Here is an 18,329-nt window from a genome sequence, read left to right as displayed (position 1 = left end):
GCGATCCATCAATATAGGTTAGTTTAGACTTAAAAAGGGCTGCTAATGCAGGTATTTATATTGTATTAACCTTTTTTTAAACTTTTTCATCTTTGCTGGATGTTAGTAGTAATTTCCTATTTTGCTTTTCTTCTTTGGCCTATTGGAGCGTTTGCCAACAATGCTGCTTTGAGTGAAACATAATATCAAAATTGATGAAGAAAAAATAGCAGTATACATGAAAACCTCTAGCACAAGGTTATCATATGATACAACAACAATCACAGAAAAACAAAGCATTTTGGTATACTGGGGAAACCCCAGGCTTCACTAAGTAGCCACAATGGGATGCTGTCTTCTCTCAGGAACTGATAATGTATCAAAGTGCAGTTTGTCTTCTCTTTTCTATTACTAGCAACTTGGCTTTACCATAGCTTTCTTGCTTTACATTACTTAGTCTAAATCCAGTTCAGACAATATACAAAGAATGAATGAAAAACCTGAACTTTGCTAATATATGAAAAGAAACATGTAGAAATGTGGAAAAATCTATCCAACATGATCAAACTTATTTGATCTAGTATAGATTCACAAGGACCAGAGACCAGCCTGGCAGCACTGGACACAAAGTTCTAGCCAACCCCGAGTGACACCCTCAGCTTGGGTGTTATTAGTATTGTATATCTGACTGACAGCTTTATCCAAGGAAATTACAACTTGCAGGTTTTAACTGCTCATAAGGTTATTTCTTACATTTTGATCAAGGGCAGATTCAATAACTTTCTCTGGGTCAAACAAAACACAAAGGTAAGAAATAAACATAAGAGTTTAAACTCCAGTGCATTACCAACTACACCATACTGTTTCAGAAATGCAATGTAACCACAAGTTCAAGTTCAAGTTGGGGGACATGCACTGGTACAGTGCGTTGCCGCATCCACTACACGACGAAACAACTTGGGATCCCAGTTTGCAACCCCCCCTGGCAGACGCACGGTCCAGTCCCACCATCTGGAAATGACCCTCTATCTGCCACAGCCAGGTGTTACATGGGTGACCCCTTGGCTTGATTCAGCCACTCAGGTCCCCAACAATGAGGATCTTATGGGCCGGATCACCCTCTGGGAAATGCGCCATATGGCCGTAGTGCCATAACTGACACTACCTCACAATGCAGGTAATGTGCCTCACTCGGGACTCCATGAGCAACCGCTCATTCAACACAAAGTCAAACCAATGGTACCCAAGGATTTTCTGGAGAGACACAGTACCAAAGGAGACCAGTCTTCATCTCAGGTCACTGGATAGCATCCATGTCTCACAAACATATGGCAAGACAGGAAGCACTAGGACTGTAAAGACTTGGACCTTCATCCTTTTGCATAGACATCGGGAGCGTCACACACCTCTTTCCAGTGACCTCATGCTCACCCAATCCATCTACTGACTTCATAGGAAGAGTCCCCAGAGACATGAATGTCACTGCCAAGGTAAATAAACCTCTCAACAAGGTCAACTCTCTCTCTGCAAACAGACATACTGCTGATGGCTGTGCAAAAGAGGTCATTAATGTACCCACATAGAACTCAACCTCCATACAAGGTCCAGGGACTCTGGGATTGTAAGGTAGCTGCAGTAACCAGTGTCCAACCCATATGTACTATATGAAATAGGCAGGTACTCTGAACTTAGTTTTATATTTTATTATTTTTGTTTAGCATCTCTAAATCTGTATCACTATGTGAACCCGTTTCCTAATAAGAGTAGTAAACAATTGTACCCAGACAAACAATGAAAGTGGTAACTTTTACACTGTTAAACAGACTGATGTCCTTATTTTTTTGTTAGGGCTACATCATAACCAAAACATAAACAAGTCTGTATGAGACAATGACCTCACATGTTCTTGCTAGGCGTGCTAGTGCTTGGTAATAAATTAATGAACTATATCTGCTAACTGAGCAGAGATTAATGGATCAAATTCAGTTGGACACATAAATACTGATAAGTTGATCAGAGAATAGCCAAGCTATGATTATTTTTACCTTACATTCAGACATGATGACACTTGATTAATTTAAAACAAGAAAACAAAAGATACCATACATTAGTTCAGGAAATATGCCACACACATCTTCAAAATATCAGGAGCACTTATCAACAGCTGCCAAAATAAAAAAAAATTGCTTTCATCTTTGCTTGGAGGCAAAGCAAGGGGTTGGTACTCATGCAGGATATGAGGGTGAAAATATTTTCTTTTTAAAGAAAAGAATTTCTCCTGTACAGAGATATTATGCAAATGACTAAAGCTGAAATCATCAAGAAGAATACAGGAAGGCTCTCACCATTTTAATTTACTAAGGAACTTTTTACTCTCAAAAGCAGCTGCAAAGTGAAAAGGGTTCAAACAAAGATCACATTGGCTTGAGTTTCAGTATATGAAAATCTTAAAATGAATACAAGTGAACACAATAATGCACAGTAAATTATGTTAATAAATGATGATCATTTTAATGTTTTTATTAAACTATGTATTAATTATTAGAATTAAAAACATTCACTAATGTATTCATATGAAGCCACTTTTTCCAATAGAGGCTAGCAAAAGCCTGATACTTATCTTAGCAGCACTGGTGCAAGAATGAGACACTCTGCAAGTGAAAACTATTTGGTTATGGAAATATGAGGTTAATTGAAATATTTATGTATATCCTTTAATTTTCGAAGTTATTTGATCCAATGCAGGATTGTAGGAATCAAGAGCCTATACTAGTGGCATTTAAAACTTAGAACCAACCAGTCCATCGCTGGGTATCCTTAGTGCTACCAAACATACATTTTAGGAATATGGAAAGAAAAGTGGTAGAAAGAACTAATGACAGAGACATGCAGCATCAGCACAGAGACACTGCCCAAGCTGGAATTTAATATCTGACTTCTTAAATCATGCTACAACAGCACTAAAAGCTATAGCACTGTGTCACATAATTATATTTATAGGAATGAATGTTAAGGATCAAAATGTTAGTCTTTATTTCAGACTTTTATTACAACATCCAATGCAACATTAAACACTACTGCATAGGTTATATACCTAAGAACATTTAAATAGATCCTTCTCTAATTATACTGTACATATGTATTATCATTGATGTTGCATCTGGGCAGGCGTCCTGGCTGGAATGGGACACAAGGGCCACAAGATGGAGGACGAGGATCATCCTACCACAGCCAGGAGACAGGAAGGGGATGCCAGTGCAGCAGCAGGTACATTGATATCCCGGCAGGGTAGGGCCATGGAACAATACCTGGCAAGGAGGCCAGTGTAGTGGAAGGACTAGGGGAGACAACATGGCAGGGTTGCAAGCTCCCTTGACATGGTAGGTGCCAGACTTTCTTAGTAGACACCCGCAAGGCATGCTGGGAACTATGGTCACATAGGGCAGTCTTGTTGGGTTCCGTGGCTGACAGCAAGGGGTACTACATGGTTCCATCAACCCTAGCTTGTGGGACATCAGCTAGACCTGGAAATACTTCCATTGGGCTATGCCCTAGCACCGAAAGTATTCCTAGGTCTAAGATAAATGAAGCTGGCCGATCTCATTCAGGCGAGTTGGAGTCAGGTGGAAAAAGGACAAAGCTTGTCTGGAGGAGTTGAAGGAGAGAGAAAAGAGAAGTAATGCTTTTGTGACTTTCAAAGGCTTTTGCTAAGTATTTGTATTCTTTTTTGAACCAGGGATTTATGTTTTGGTGGTTGTGTCTGGGGTTGTGGGTGCTGCAACATCCTTTACTGGGCACAGTGTGTACTGTAAATACATATTTTATGCCTAAATTATGGTAAGACAGTATAATAGCCCTTCCCAACCAATACACAAAAAAACTCACTGCCCTTTCTAAAAAATGTAATTTTTATTTGGAAACAAAACATAACAATGCCCAACTCAATCAAACAAGTGAAAATAACACATAAAGTACAACAGTATTCTTCATAAGCAATACATGAAACTCAGCATTCATTTCACTGCTCTTAATTCATGAAGACCAGACACAATGTCATTTATTTAAACTTAATCAGTCAAATCTCACTGTAGAGATGACAGGAAAATCCCACTGCTCAGCCTTTGTTCATGTAATTTTGACACTTCAAAATTTTGTTCCTACCTTTGAAATCTTTAATTTAATTTGCATGGAACTAATATAAATGGTGAGCGCATCATAATAAATATATTAATAAAACACATTACTGTTTCAAGAATGAGTGTCATAATTCAAATGGTTACTATGTGTTCCTGTAATACTGCAATTCAAGGCAATTTTTTTTTAAGATTAATCTCATGAGAATTAAACATTAGCATTTTAAGCATCAGATACCAAGATGGTGTACAATTGATTAATAATACAAAGGCCTTGTTCGATGTTCATCTCAATTGCCTAGGGCACAAAAAATAAAGGAAGTTGCTTTAACTGAGCACCAATATTACCTACTTTCTTCAATGCTTCATTTATTAAAATCACAAATATTTTATTTTGAAACACTTTTTAAGAGCTACACATTTTAATAACTCCTTATAAATCAAATCATTTAGTTTATTGTGTGCATGTATTTATGGTATTTGTTTGTATAATTATCTGTGAACTACAGAGAGAGACACGAAGTTGCCACACAGCACATGTTTTATTCACGCAAGGCAGCACTCTTTCTCTGCTCCCCACAGCACAATACATAAAGCACCCAATAGCACAATCCAGCTCAATAGCCTCTTCTGTTTCTTCTTCTCCACATCCACTCCTCTCCTCTCCTCTCCCGGCAAGTTTTGTCAACCTTCTCTCCACTCTGGCTCCCATAATGGAGTGAGACAGCTCCTTTTAAGCAGGCCCTGGGAGTGTTCCAGGTGGCTCATTAATCAGAATTGGAATCACTCCAAGTTGTGGTGAAAGCTCAAAGTAGGGCTCTTGAGCTCCCCCTGGCGGCCCTCACGGAACCCAACAAGGCTGTGCCAAACTGCACCTCCCAGCGTGTCCTGCGGGACTCCATGGTGCCACAGCCGCCTGTCCCTGGGGAGGTAGTGCCTTGCAGTAGTTCACCCCCCAGTCCTTCTATCCAGCTTCAGTCCTAGCCGGGTAATGGCCGTGGCCGCCCATTACAGTGTTACATATCAATGTCTTGCTATGTCATTGTGTTCAGTCATATAAAAACAAGTCCTAAGGTTACATCTGTTGGATGTACAAAGGCAAGTTTTAATGACACAGTGTCACGTCAGAGGGTCACCCTCCGGATTCCTCCCAGTTATGTAGTTCCGCCCCAGACCAAGAAGGGGAGCAGCCACTAACTGTCTTGTCCTCCTTTCCCTCCACAGTACTGAGAAAAGGCATTGACACCAACAAACACCCGTAATGAGACATCACTTAAGCATGGGAAAGACACCATATAAATAAAATGTATTATTATTATACTTCATGACCGAGACACCTGAGAGAAGGTGCTCCTCTATAACCTAGAAGGAAAGACCAGTATTAGTTAGCCCATGTTATTTGGTAGCTATTGTATTGATGCCATCAAGCATTTGTTTTTGGTGTACACCTCAAAATGTATTTTTGCCAAGCCTGTCATTACCCCACAACAGAATTTGACAACCACAACAGTCACATTCTGTTACCATTAATTCTATCATCTATGTAGTGTGAAGTAAGGATGAACAATAATTAGTATGTCACTGTAATTTGTTCTTTAATGGTTATGCAAAAATATGGAGCTTTTGCTATATTTGCATTTTTAGTGAATGGCTTTATTTTGACTAGGCCTCTGTTCACCATGTAAGCAACAACATAAATCTCCACCCCTAAACAGCATTAAGTAAAATCAATGAATATAACATGGCTGAGATGTTCTTAAATAATAATAATATTATAAGACTAGAATGATTGTTTGTATGAAATAAAAAAAACATTGTAACAAATATGTAAGTTCAGTAAATAAGTTCCCCTCTTTATTGTTCAAATTTGAAGCCACGCCGTTCTTCACATTGAAGTAAATAACAATAAAAAATTTATATGGATACTTTAAGAAATAATAGTTTGTTTTGAGAATCAAATGAGTGAGTAAATGCAGCTGTGCCCTTGTGTATCAGGAACAACAAGAGCCAAGGTCTTTCTCAGATCCCAGTATATTTGTAGCAACTGAATTTTACCTGATTAACACATTGCTGCCATGGACACTCTACACTGGTGAGTCACTGCGGGACTTGAGCTACAATATCTACAATATGATTTCAGATTAGCCCTTGTTTAGGTGCTACTATAAAGATTTTACACAATACATAAAGATTATTAAAATATTGACAGATTCAATTCATCTATTTTCTTCCTTGATCATCCATTTCTGAATTGTGTGCAGCTGCTGCTTATCCTAGTGACATTAGATGCAAGGCAAGAACTGACCCCAAATATTCTAATGCTGACCAATTAAGTACAAAAATATTACAGGTCTATTCTATATCAAATTTTCAATGATTTATCCTGATTATTATTTCTTTTCACTGCTTTCTGTCAACTGGTATCAATAATAGGGAGTAGTGTATACCTTGCTCCTAGCATTTAGAGAAGTATTACATTGATTTTCTATTAATGTGCTCTGTACCTTAAATCACTCACTGTTGTAGTTGTTGTATGGTGTCTTTATTTACATTGCCAGGAATGGATCAAAAATTGTCAAAAAAGATTAATGTGAATGGTTCTAGTTATAATTAGCACTACTTTAGTCTGAAATGCCAAATCCTTTGAGCTTCAATTTAAAGGTCATTATATTTAAGCAGTTTCCTGGCATTTTTGGCAGTGATTTCATATTCTAGTATTGCAACGTCTATTTTGTAACACAAATTTTCTTTATGCCTTTTGCCACAATTTTATGCTTTTCTAAATCTTATCTTAACATATGCTCAGTACTACTAGATTAGTGTAAATAATATTCGTTGTTTGACTTTGATACAATGTAATTTACAGATATTCTAGTGCAATCATATTTGTTATGCTCTTCCATGTACCATCTTGTTGAAGTACTGGGAAGCCAGATATCAAGTGTTGTAAATTATCTCATAATTATGCATTTTGAACTTGTTACAACATAGAAAATCTTTGCCTTATCCTATGTAGTTGCTAGTCTTAGATTATAACATAAAATGATGATTATCATTTTTATTATATTTTTGGCAAATGGCCTCACCCAAGGCTACTTAAAATGATCAGCATACATCATTTTTTTAAAATCAGAGAAAAGTTAAGTTTAAAGATTGTTGTGATGTGTGCATAGTACAACGAAATACATACTTGTATAGCGTTTGCCTTAATAATGCAGCAAGTTATGTACAGCCATGGCTAAATGTTTTGAGAATGGCACAAATATACATTTTCATAAAGTTTGCTGCTTCAGTGTTTTTAGATCTTTTTCTCAGATGTTTCTATGATATACTGAATTATAATTACAAGCATTTCATAATCTTTCAAAAGTTTTTATTGACAACTACATTAAGTTTATGCAAAGAGTCAATATTTGCAATGTTGGCCAATCTTTTTCAATACCTCTGCAATTCGCTCTGGCATGCTGTCAATCAACTTCTGGGCTAAACCCTGACTGACAGCAAACCATTCTTGCATAATCAATGTTTGGTACTAAAACTTCCTCCGAGAGCAATTTCTCCCAACAATCCAAGAACAGTTTGGTGATGAACAATGCCTTTTCCAGCATGATAGAGCACCATGCTATAAGGCAAAAGTGATAACTAAATGGCTCAGGGAACAAAACATCCAAATTTTGGTTCCATGGCCAGAAAACTCCCAAGACTTTAATCCCATTGAGAACTTGTGGTCAATCCTCAAGAGGTGGGTGGACAAACAAAAACCCACAAATTCTGACAAACTCCAAGCACTGAGTATTCTGTATTTTCTGTATTTCATTCTGTACTTTGATCATTTTTATTAACCAAGCCTAAAAATTTTAACTTTAAATGGCCCTCACACATGCACATGAACCCAGCTGTTATTCTGAAAACAAACTTGTTACTTCCTATTACTCTGGTGTTAGCTGAATCTGGATCTAAAAGATTCCCATAAAGAGAAGCATACGTTTTTAATAGCATAGCATAGCAAGACTTCCAGTTTTTATATTTATGTGAAAATTCTAATGGCCTTAACAATAGGAGCCTTTACAATACATTATTAATGTGAAAATCTAAACAATGAACAGTGGATTCAGACATTATTCAAAACCCTCTTTTTCACACTTGATTGTGCTGTAGATTCCATTTTAAATCAATAAATTTGCAATTTGTGACCCTCAATCTACATTCAGTAACTAATAATGACAAAGTGAGAAAATGATTTCAAAACTGTTTGCAAATTTATTAAAAATCAAAAACTGAAATCTCTCATTTATCTAAATATTCAGACCCTTAATTTAGTACTTTGTAGAAACCCCTTTAGCTGCACACTCAAGGACACTCAGAGATATGTTCCAAAGTCACTCCAGCATTGTTCTGGCTGTATGCTTTGGATCATTGCCAGGCTGATAGTGAACCATCAACCCAGTCTGAGAGAGGGTGCACTCTGGATCCAGTTTTCTTCAAGGATCTCTCTGTATTTGGCTGCATTTGTCCTTCCCTTAATTCTCACCAATAATGATGTCACCACCATGCTTCACCAAAAGGGTGGTATTAGGAAGTTTGCCAATAGGAATTCGCCAGGCTAATACAGTGGAGCACTTTAAAACACTGCTGAAAACACATTACTTTAACATGGTTTTTTTCATAACTTCAACTTAGTTTAATCCTGATACTCTGTATATTAAATTAAATATCATTATTATTCATGATGGCTCCAAAATCCATACTAACCCCTACTTTCTCTTCTTTTCTTTTTCCGGTTTTCTGTGGTGGCGATTTGCGCCACCGCCACCACCTAATCAAAGCACCGTGATGTCCCTACATCGATGTATTAAAGGCCAGAAGTCCACGTGACCGTCATCATCAAATTCTTCCATGAGAACCCAGAATACAATCAGGACTGATTGAGGGCATTTATGTTAAGTAGAATGCCTAGAGGGGGCTGGGCGGTCTTGTGGCCTGGAACCGCGGGTGAAGGACTGTGCTTATGCAAACGAAGATGAGATAGTCAGGGATAGACTAGTGTTTGGCACAAACTCAGCGAAAGTGCGAGAGAAACTTTTAAGTGCCGGGTCTTAGCTAACATTAAATAAAGCCGTGGACATCTCAAGATCTCAAGACAGCACAACCACAGCTGAGAACCTTCGATGCATGTACTCCGAGCGGCTCACGTGAACTGACTGTGAACGCAGTACGCAGAGAAAAAGGAAGAGCTCCAAAGAGCGCTGAACAAAAAACGAATTACACAATTGAGAAGGCAGCAAATGAATATGAAGCGAGTGACGCATACAAGCATATTCATAAGTGCAGCTACTGCGGAAACAAAGCACGGTGTAAACCTTAAGTTGAAATTAAGTTCATAGACAGGCTTCTGCTGGCGTTTTTCATGCCTATGACGAATACGATATTCGCGAGATACAAGTTTAATGAGAAGACGCAGGGTATAAACAAGACTTTTGATCACTTTGTAATGGAGTTAAAATTGCTTTAATGGAGTATTAAATAAAGCCGTGGACATCGCAAGATCGCACGAGATATTCGCAACATAAAAGTTTAATTAGAAGATGCAGGGTATAAAGCCTCGATGCTAAAGACCTAGGGCCTCATGTATAACGTTGTGCGTAGAACTCGCACTATAACATGGCGTAAGCACAAAAGCCGAAATGTGCTTACGCACAGAAAAATCCAGATGCAGGAATCTGTGTGTACTCCAACCTCCACATTCTTCCGCTACATAAATCTCGATAAGCGTGAAAAGTAATGCTCGTGCACGCGCTTTATGTAACGCCCCAACTCCTCCCAGAATTACGCCTCTTTGAATATGCAAATGAATATAAATCGCCCTTAAGCTCAGCCTTCTGTGAAAAGACAATGGGAAAAGCACGGGGGAAAATATAAGAATTTCAGCAAATACCAAGTGGAGGCAAAGAAGAAACATACAGTACTATTTGTTCAAATAAACCATGGTATAATCAACAAAAGAAAGTTGATCGAGTGACATAGCGTGTTGGAGAATCTTGAAAGCTTATGTTCACAAAATCGTACAGTGCCGGAAATAAAAAAGAAGTCACATATCAAATTCGTTGTGAAAAGGCGAGTTGTAGCCCACTGTCTTGAGTGTTAAGCTTATTAGGGTACAGAGAAAAAAAGGCACACAGTGGGGAAAAAGCACGAAATGTCAACTTCAATCTCGACATTTCCACTTGAATCACATAGTTTATTTTGTAATTAAAGTAGAACATCAGAAACTTCATCTTAAAATTGTTTAATTAAGTTTCTCAAATCACATCGTAATTAAAGTAGCACGTTAAATGCTTTGTTTTGTATTTGATCTTCTATGTGCTCTATGTGTGTGAATCACTACTTGCTTCTTAAACCGGCTCTCTTCCTCCAGCTGGACACAGAATCCATTACATTCGTGATATTACAGCTCTCTGACTAACTAAAATACTGAGATGTATACGTGATATCATTTTTATGATGATAGGACTTAAAGTACGTTATTAAACATGAGTTTCACCGCGCAGTGATTGTGTGCGACCTTCGATTAAATTATATATTGCAGCAGTACTCAGGGGCGGCTCTAGGCTGGTGGTGGCACTGGGCAGAGGAAGAATCGGTGGCTCCTTTGCCCGCCAATGTCAGTAAGGTAGCTTATGCACGGTGGATGGCCACGTCCGTTGCAGACACTGCATAGCCTCCTCGTGCTCATGACACAAGCATTTAACTTTTGCCGAAATTTGTCGCTGCGTTTTTAGCTGTGCTGTTATTTTCTCTTTCTGTTTTATATTCAATATATATTGGTGTAGCCGCCACTGCAGTCCTTGCTTTTCTTTCCCCAAATACCCAATCACCACACAATCAGCTCTGTAATAGAAGTTAAGCCATCTATAAGCTTAGCGCCGATTCTTCAAAACTTTTAAGGAACATTGAAATATCTTCGTAGTACATGTTTAATTATTCTATCCTTCACGACACTCCCAGTGAAGAATATAGATTATTTAAATGAAGTTAAAATTTTATCTGTATAATATAATAAACATATTTTGCTGCATTTCACCTTAAAAATGATATTGTCATCATATGTAAATACGCGCTTTATAAAGTGGCTCAGGTTGTGCGATATTATAACTGTAGTGTAAGTTTACAGTGAGGTGATTGTACTTATAACTACAAACAGTTCTACAAGGTGCAATTGATTGAGTTTGTTTATAGTTCTTGGGATAAAACTGCTTCTGAACCACGAGGTCAGGAAAAGCTTTGAAACATTTTGCTGTGGCTGAGGCAGCGTGTCCTTGAAGCTGTATACCGATAATTCTCTTTCCGATCAGCTGCTGCTGTGATTTACACTCAGATACAGTGATATAAATACTCCGAGTGGTGCAGTGAGAGTAATATGGAAAAAGATGATCCGCTGTAGCAATTCCTAACAGGAGGAGCTCAAAGAAGAAGAAGAAGAAGGTGCAGCGAAAGTAACAACGCTAAAGCAGCTATGGTATTTGGAATACTATGGCTATTCCCTGGACCATTATATTGTTACAAGTTAATTACAATCAGATGAGTTACACCAATAAACAATATGTGGTTAGTTTCAGTGTATTTATAAAGCCGCGTCAGGAAAATAAGGTGTAACCACACAGGAACAGTAGCATTGCTTTGACGGTGGGTGCCGCCAGTCTGCAAAACCGAACGGAGAACTTGCGTACAACAAGGTATGAGGTACCGTGGAAAAGTGCATGGCTTTACGCCAAGTGTAGGTTTTATACATCGCAATTTGAACGTGGAAAAGTTCTTACGCAACATTTCTGTGCGTACGTACCGTTTATACATGAGGCCCCTGGCGAAGTCATGGAGAACATGGAAGGATGAGTTCAGATTAAACACAGAACTTGCAATGCCGCAGGCAGAGGAAAACACTAAGGTCAGATTATTATGTTATCTTATTGGGAGAGCGGCAGAGAATTGTGTCAGGCGCTGACCGGTGATGTAAGACCTGATGAGTTAACCATGAACTTCATGATACGTAAATTTGATAAACATTACAACCCGAAAATAAACGAAACTGTAGAGAGGTTCCGATTTTTTTCAAGAAATCAGGCAAGGGGAGAAAATATAGACAACTAAGTCACAGATCAGAGAGTGTTAGCAGGCACATGCAATTTCGGGAAGATTAAAAGTTCCCTTATACGTGTCTGAATTGTGTGTGGAACCAGTGATGCAAGTTTGCAACAAAGATTACTGATAGATGACAAACTGACTTTAGAGAGGTACATACAAATATGCAGAGCCACAGAACTGTCGAAGGAGAACAGCAGAACAGTCACACGGGCTTCCCTATTCTATACTTCTCCCGGTGCGTCTCTTTAAACCCTCCATGCGGGAACATTATCATAAGGCTTAACAATCTTATTGTTACACCTTCTACGTGCACCCAACCGTCCTTATTACGGACGGAGTCTTCCTTGCTTTAACGCTGGCTGCTTCTTTCCATTCACCTTCCTAGCTCATTATTTAAACAGTTTTCCTTCTCACTTTTCCGCTCCTTCGCTGTCTTCTCCCTTTTCATTCAAAATACGCGCCTCCTTGCATTTTTACAGTTAGTTCCCCTTACGTCACACCATGGTACGTTTAGCAAGGACCCACAGGAGTAGTTTGCCCCCAATTCTTCTTAAACAGATATCCCACAGACAGTTAATTACTGGGTCATAATCTCTAAAAGGAAGCATGCGGCAGAAACAGTTAAAAGCACACAATAAAAAATCTGGTGACAACTGTTACAAGACGCTGTCACTAAATACTCGCAAGAGATTTCACAAGTTCATAGACACGCTGCCGCTAAATATTTGCAGGCAAATCCACAAGTTAACACCGGGAATGCCTGTTAAACATCTTACATTCACAAGTAGCGATTTGGGTAGTGAACACTTCGATGAATGAAAGCTGTTGACAAACACGGAATGTAACTTCAACACAACAGGTCCTCCAAATACGAACCTGATTGAAAAAAATAATGATAATTAAATCCTTGATGACAGCAACACTTATAACTGTGACAAAACAATTACATTGACAATCAGGTTATGTTATTTTTAAAATGTTTCTTTTTCATAACTTCTTTAACACGCTACTTCTCCACTGCGATGCACAGATATTTTGCTAGTTTTTATATATTTTAAGCCCTTATAAAGTCTCCCAAACTATTATAAACATTTCCCGCACAGTTATACAGCATAAACCCTTTGTATTCTCTTCGATATTAGGTAAGATTCGTTGAAATTATGTATGTAAACACACTGTTTATATACAGTAAAACCTAAATATTATTTTAAAGATATCAAGCATCTCACGTATAGCAGATTCCATCCAGACTACCGCCTTATTATATCCACTTACAACTCATTTTGCGCCCTGGTTAAAGGACACTGCAGCCATAAATCTTATATTCTATTTCTCCTTTTTAAATAAAAAGAATTGTGGACTCATTGATCCCGTAATGGCGTCCTTCAGCGGTGTAGCTTTTCCCTTCCTTTGACATATCCAAAACTTTTACCTTTTCAGCAATCATTAGCATCTTCCGTTGGTGCTTGGGCATGGACCCTGAAGCAGTACCAGGAGTAAATCGTTTTGGAGCCATAACGAAGGGCTTGACTATGCACAAAGATAAACACAAAAGAGCACAAAAGTTAACTCTTTACACAGCGAAACACGTTGATGCTGAATGAGCAAGACAAGACTTCCTGGTTAACACAGCGGAATTGAATTCGGCGCCCTGTCACTGAGCCAATCAGCACACAGGAACTTAACTGCGTGCTCTGATTGGGCAGCTTCTCAGCCATCTGTCAATAGCATCCCTTGTATGAAATCAACTGGGCAAACCAACTGAGGAAACATGTACCAGAAGTAAAAGACCCATTGTCCGCAGAAACCCATGAAGCAGCGAAAAATCCATGTTATATATTTAGATATGCTTACATATAAAATCTGCGATACAGTGAAGCCGCGAAAGTCGAAGCGCGATATAGCGAGAGATTACTGTAATGCGCAGAGCCTGATCTTTGCCAGACATAGGGCTAGGAGTTTTGCCCAAAGAAGATTTAGCCTCTCTACCATAAACACTTCACTGATGGGAGTACTGCTGAGATGATGGTCCTTTTGGCTGTTTCTGTCATCTCAGCAGAGAAGTTGTAAAGCTCATTGGTTCTTGGACTGATTTGGTTGTAAATCATTGGGTTCTTGGTCACCTCTGACCAATGCCCTTCTTGCTTGGTTACTCAGTTTGGCAGAACTGCCAACTCTAGGACAAGTGGTTTCATAACCCTGCCCTGATCTATGTCTCACCACAATGTGATTGCAGAGGTCTACAGAGAGTTCCTTTCCTTGAACTTCATGCCTTGGGTTTTGTCTTGTCATGCAGTGTGAATTGTGAGACCTTATATGCATAGGCGTGTGTCTTTCTAAAATATGTGCAGTCAATCCAATATGCCAATTTGTGGACTCATGTCAGGTTCTAGGCACATTTCAAGGATAATTAAAGTAAACAGGATGCACCTGACCACAATTTGGAATGCAAAAGCAAAGGACCTGAATACTTATCTAAATAAGAGATTTCAAGATTTGTTTTTTAATAGATTTGTAAACCTTTCTGAAAAAATATTTTTGCTTTGTCATTATGGCTTATTGAACATAGTCTGCTAGGCAAAAATTGCACATTTATCCATTTAAATATTAAGTCTACAACCCAATACAGTGTGTAGAAGTGTGAATTAAAAACATGCCGTGGCTATAAAGATACCACAAACATAGTAACATGCTATACTGTCCTGTTTCCCTGAAAAACAATATTTTTTTCAGGAAAAAAGCACGCAGAGATGGATCCAAATTAACTACTAAGCCTGTTGCTTCTCCGGGAAGATGAGCATTTCATCATGCAATTTGTTATCAGCAGAAAACAGTGGGGGGAAAAGACAAAATTAACATTTAGAAAGATCTCTTGTGAGCAGCGTATCTTGTCCCTAAGGTACCTGGAACAAGAGGCTAGCTGAAATACAAATGCAATATTTTTTCCAGAATTTTCCTCAGGGAGGTGTGACATTGATAAGTATGAAATGCACACATGCTGAGATAAAAGCTTATAAACCCTTACTTAATCTTCCTCATGATTCTGGTCACCAAAGGGAATGTTTATGTAGAGAGGAAACAGAATTTGGGATTTGATAGTTTTAAAATTTTAAGTATTTGGAGAATAAATGATCTCAACATAATTATTACCTTGGAATCGGTGCTGGACTTCATTCCATCTAATTCTGACAGCAGATGCAGCCCCTAGAAAGAGAATCATACAATTTGAACATGATGATGGATTTTTCAGAATGTTTTTAGTCATTATCCTGCATTCTTTATTACATTCCAGATTTAGCAATTGCCACAGGCTTATTGAGACTGGTGGCAGAGGCTCAGTAAATGTCACTTTTGCCACCACTGCCTAGCTGTGTTCTGTAAAAAATGAAGTCTGGAAGGATTTTTATAGCCTTTTTAACAGCACTGTCTTTCTATCAATTTTACATCATGGTGTAGCAGCTTCTTACAAAATTACTTTTAGATTTGGCTATTCTAAAGAAAAAAAACTAAAGAGAGTAGGTAGCTTTTTTCAAAGAAAGTAAACAAACTAGGCTAAAAGTGTTATCACAAGTGATGGATCACCTACTAGACAACATGAACACCCATGTCCAGGAAACACAAAGGCATATCTATGGAGGAAACATTACTGGTCTTAAGCTCATTCAGCACTAATAAAAAGAACCAGACCCACTGGCCAAACTGCTGCCCACTATGGGTTTCAAGTTGGAAAAGAATGAGAACACGGATGATGATGCCATATAACAAGCAGCACAAAATATCTATGCATGTTAACTTCGGCAAGGAACCACAACAGTGGCAGCAGAGCAAGGATTGTTGTCAGTTGGCAGCATGTGCCACAAGTACAAGCTGCATTAAGAGTTGTCAGTTTCAGAGAGAAGACATGAGATAACACTGAATACAAGTAAGGAAAATAAATATTTGTGTAATGATATGCTGGAAAACTCCAAAACCACCCAATTGCAAAATGAAAATTCAAAGCCTATCTGCCTCCTCTGCCAAATATATGGATGGCTGTTTGTACTGTATTAATGGCTCTTCTTGACATAAAACATTACACATTTATTAACAATGAAATACAATACACATTTATTGACATTCCTTTAAATGTGACTAGGAAGTAAATAATAAAGAAATTAATGCAAAAATAGTTGTAGTAATTCTAATATAAGTAGATGAAAAAGAAAAAGAAAGTTGGCCACACAACAGTCCCACATAAGTGTGATCCAACACACCCAACCGCAAAAGGTCTGAGCTGGCCTAGAAAATCAGACTAACGTTATACTGTCATGTTTGTCTGTGTATCTCTTATGGAATATGGCCGGTAGCTTCTCCCGGCCAATACCCCCAAGCCACCAGATGGAGCCCTCCCTGCAACATGGAGGTACACCGAATTCCAACAGGGAATCATGGACATTGGAGTCTTTCTTTACAGCCCTGCTGGATAATGTGGGGACCACCAGGGGATGCTACAGGGAGGCCCAGGGACTTCTATTTGCCTTATAGCCCGGATGTACTTCCCAGTCGAGGGGACAGAGGAAATGACGTTCTTCCGGGCTGAAGAAAAGGAGTTTTACCCGACCTGGAAGTCTTAATATAGTCACATGGACTGAGGGACAGAAACACTTCCGGGTGAAGAAGTTTAAAAGTACTGTGGGAGATCCCAGCAGGGGGCCAAGTTGGGAGGAAGGGTGATTGAGCTGCTGGGAGGTGTGGAGGATTATTGAGAATTATGTATTATTGGAATTATTATTGTATTGTTTATTGAAGGAATAGTGGAGGTGGAGGTACTTTGTGCACATTATTGTATTAATAAAATCAACATTTGGACTTTTATCTGGTGTCTGGTCTGAGGATTCATGGGGACGACAGCAACCCCTATCTGTCACACCCTGCACATATAATGAAACACATGATATAAAATCATAGAGCAGAGCCTCTTAATTTCTTCAAAATAAACCCACCATTAGCATTAATATAAAGTATATACTATATACTTTATATACTATAAGTATTTCCATATTAAAATAAAATTTGTGCAAACAAGTCAAGCACAAAAATTAATTTCTTAATTACAAAAAAACTCAGTATAGCAAATATATATATATACTCTCACGAGCCACTTTATTAGGTACACCTTGCTAGTACTGGGTTGTACCCCCTTTTGCCTTCAGAACTTCCGTAATTCTTCGTGACATAGATTCAACAATGTGCTGGTCAATTTTGACATGACAGAATCACACAGTGGTGGCAGATTTATCAGCTACACATCCATGATGCTAATCTCCCGTTCCATCGTGTCCCAAAGGTGCTCTATTGGATTTAGATCTGGTGATTGTGGAGGCCATTTGAGTTCTCACTGTCATGTTCAAGAAACCAGTCTGAGATGATTTCAGCTTTGTGACATGGTAAGGTTAGGGTTATGGGGACATGGTCAGCAATAATAATTAGGTAGGCTGTGGCATTTAAACAATGCTCAGTTGGAACTAAGGCTCCAAAAAAATATCCACCACACCATTACACCACCACCAGCCTAATCTGTTGATACAAGGCAGGATGGAAACATGCTTTCTTGTTGGTGATGCCAAAATCAGACCCTACCATCCGAATATTGCAGCAGAAATTGAGACTCGTCAAACCAGGCAACCTTTTTTTCCAATCTTCTATTGTCCAATTTTAGTGAGCCTGTGTGAATTGTATCCCAGATTCCTGTTTTTTGCTGACAAGAGTAGCACCTAGTGTGGTCTCCTGCTGCTGTAATCATCTGCTTCAAGGTTCAACATGTTGTGTATTCAGACATGCTCTCTGTATAACCTGGTTGTAATGAGTAGTTATTTGAGTTACTGTTACTTTTCTATCACCTCAAACCAGTCTGGCCATTCTCCTCTGACCTCTGGCATCAACAAGGCATTTTCGCCCAGAGAACTGCCGCTCACTGGATATTTTCCCTCTTTTGGACCATTCTCTGTAAACCCTACAGATGGGTATGCATGGAAATCAGTAGATCAACAGTTTCTGAAATACTCAGACCAGTCCATCTTGCAACAACAAACATGTATG

At 38.6% G+C, this 18,329-nt stretch overlaps 1 protein-coding gene across 1 annotated transcript in view; it reads right to left on the bottom strand.

Moving 5' to 3' along the window:
- Positions 1-18,329, bottom strand: part of dlgap1a (discs, large (Drosophila) homolog-associated protein 1a) — an 879,958-nt gene that overhangs the window by 719,400 nt on the left and 142,229 nt on the right. Inside the window, exon 2 of the mRNA XM_039754830.1 lies at positions 15,402-15,455. The gene's annotated coding sequence lies outside the window, so the exon portion shown is untranslated. The remainder of the gene's footprint in view (positions 1-15,401; positions 15,456-18,329) is intronic.

The sequence above is a fragment of the Polypterus senegalus genome, chromosome 5, assembly GCF_016835505.1.
Source record: "Polypterus senegalus isolate Bchr_013 chromosome 5, ASM1683550v1, whole genome shotgun sequence".
Taxonomy (NCBI): Eukaryota; Metazoa; Chordata; class Cladistia; order Polypteriformes; family Polypteridae; genus Polypterus; species Polypterus senegalus.
Note: the sequence above shows the minus strand (reverse complement) of the source record. Positions and strands in the feature narration are given on the sequence as shown.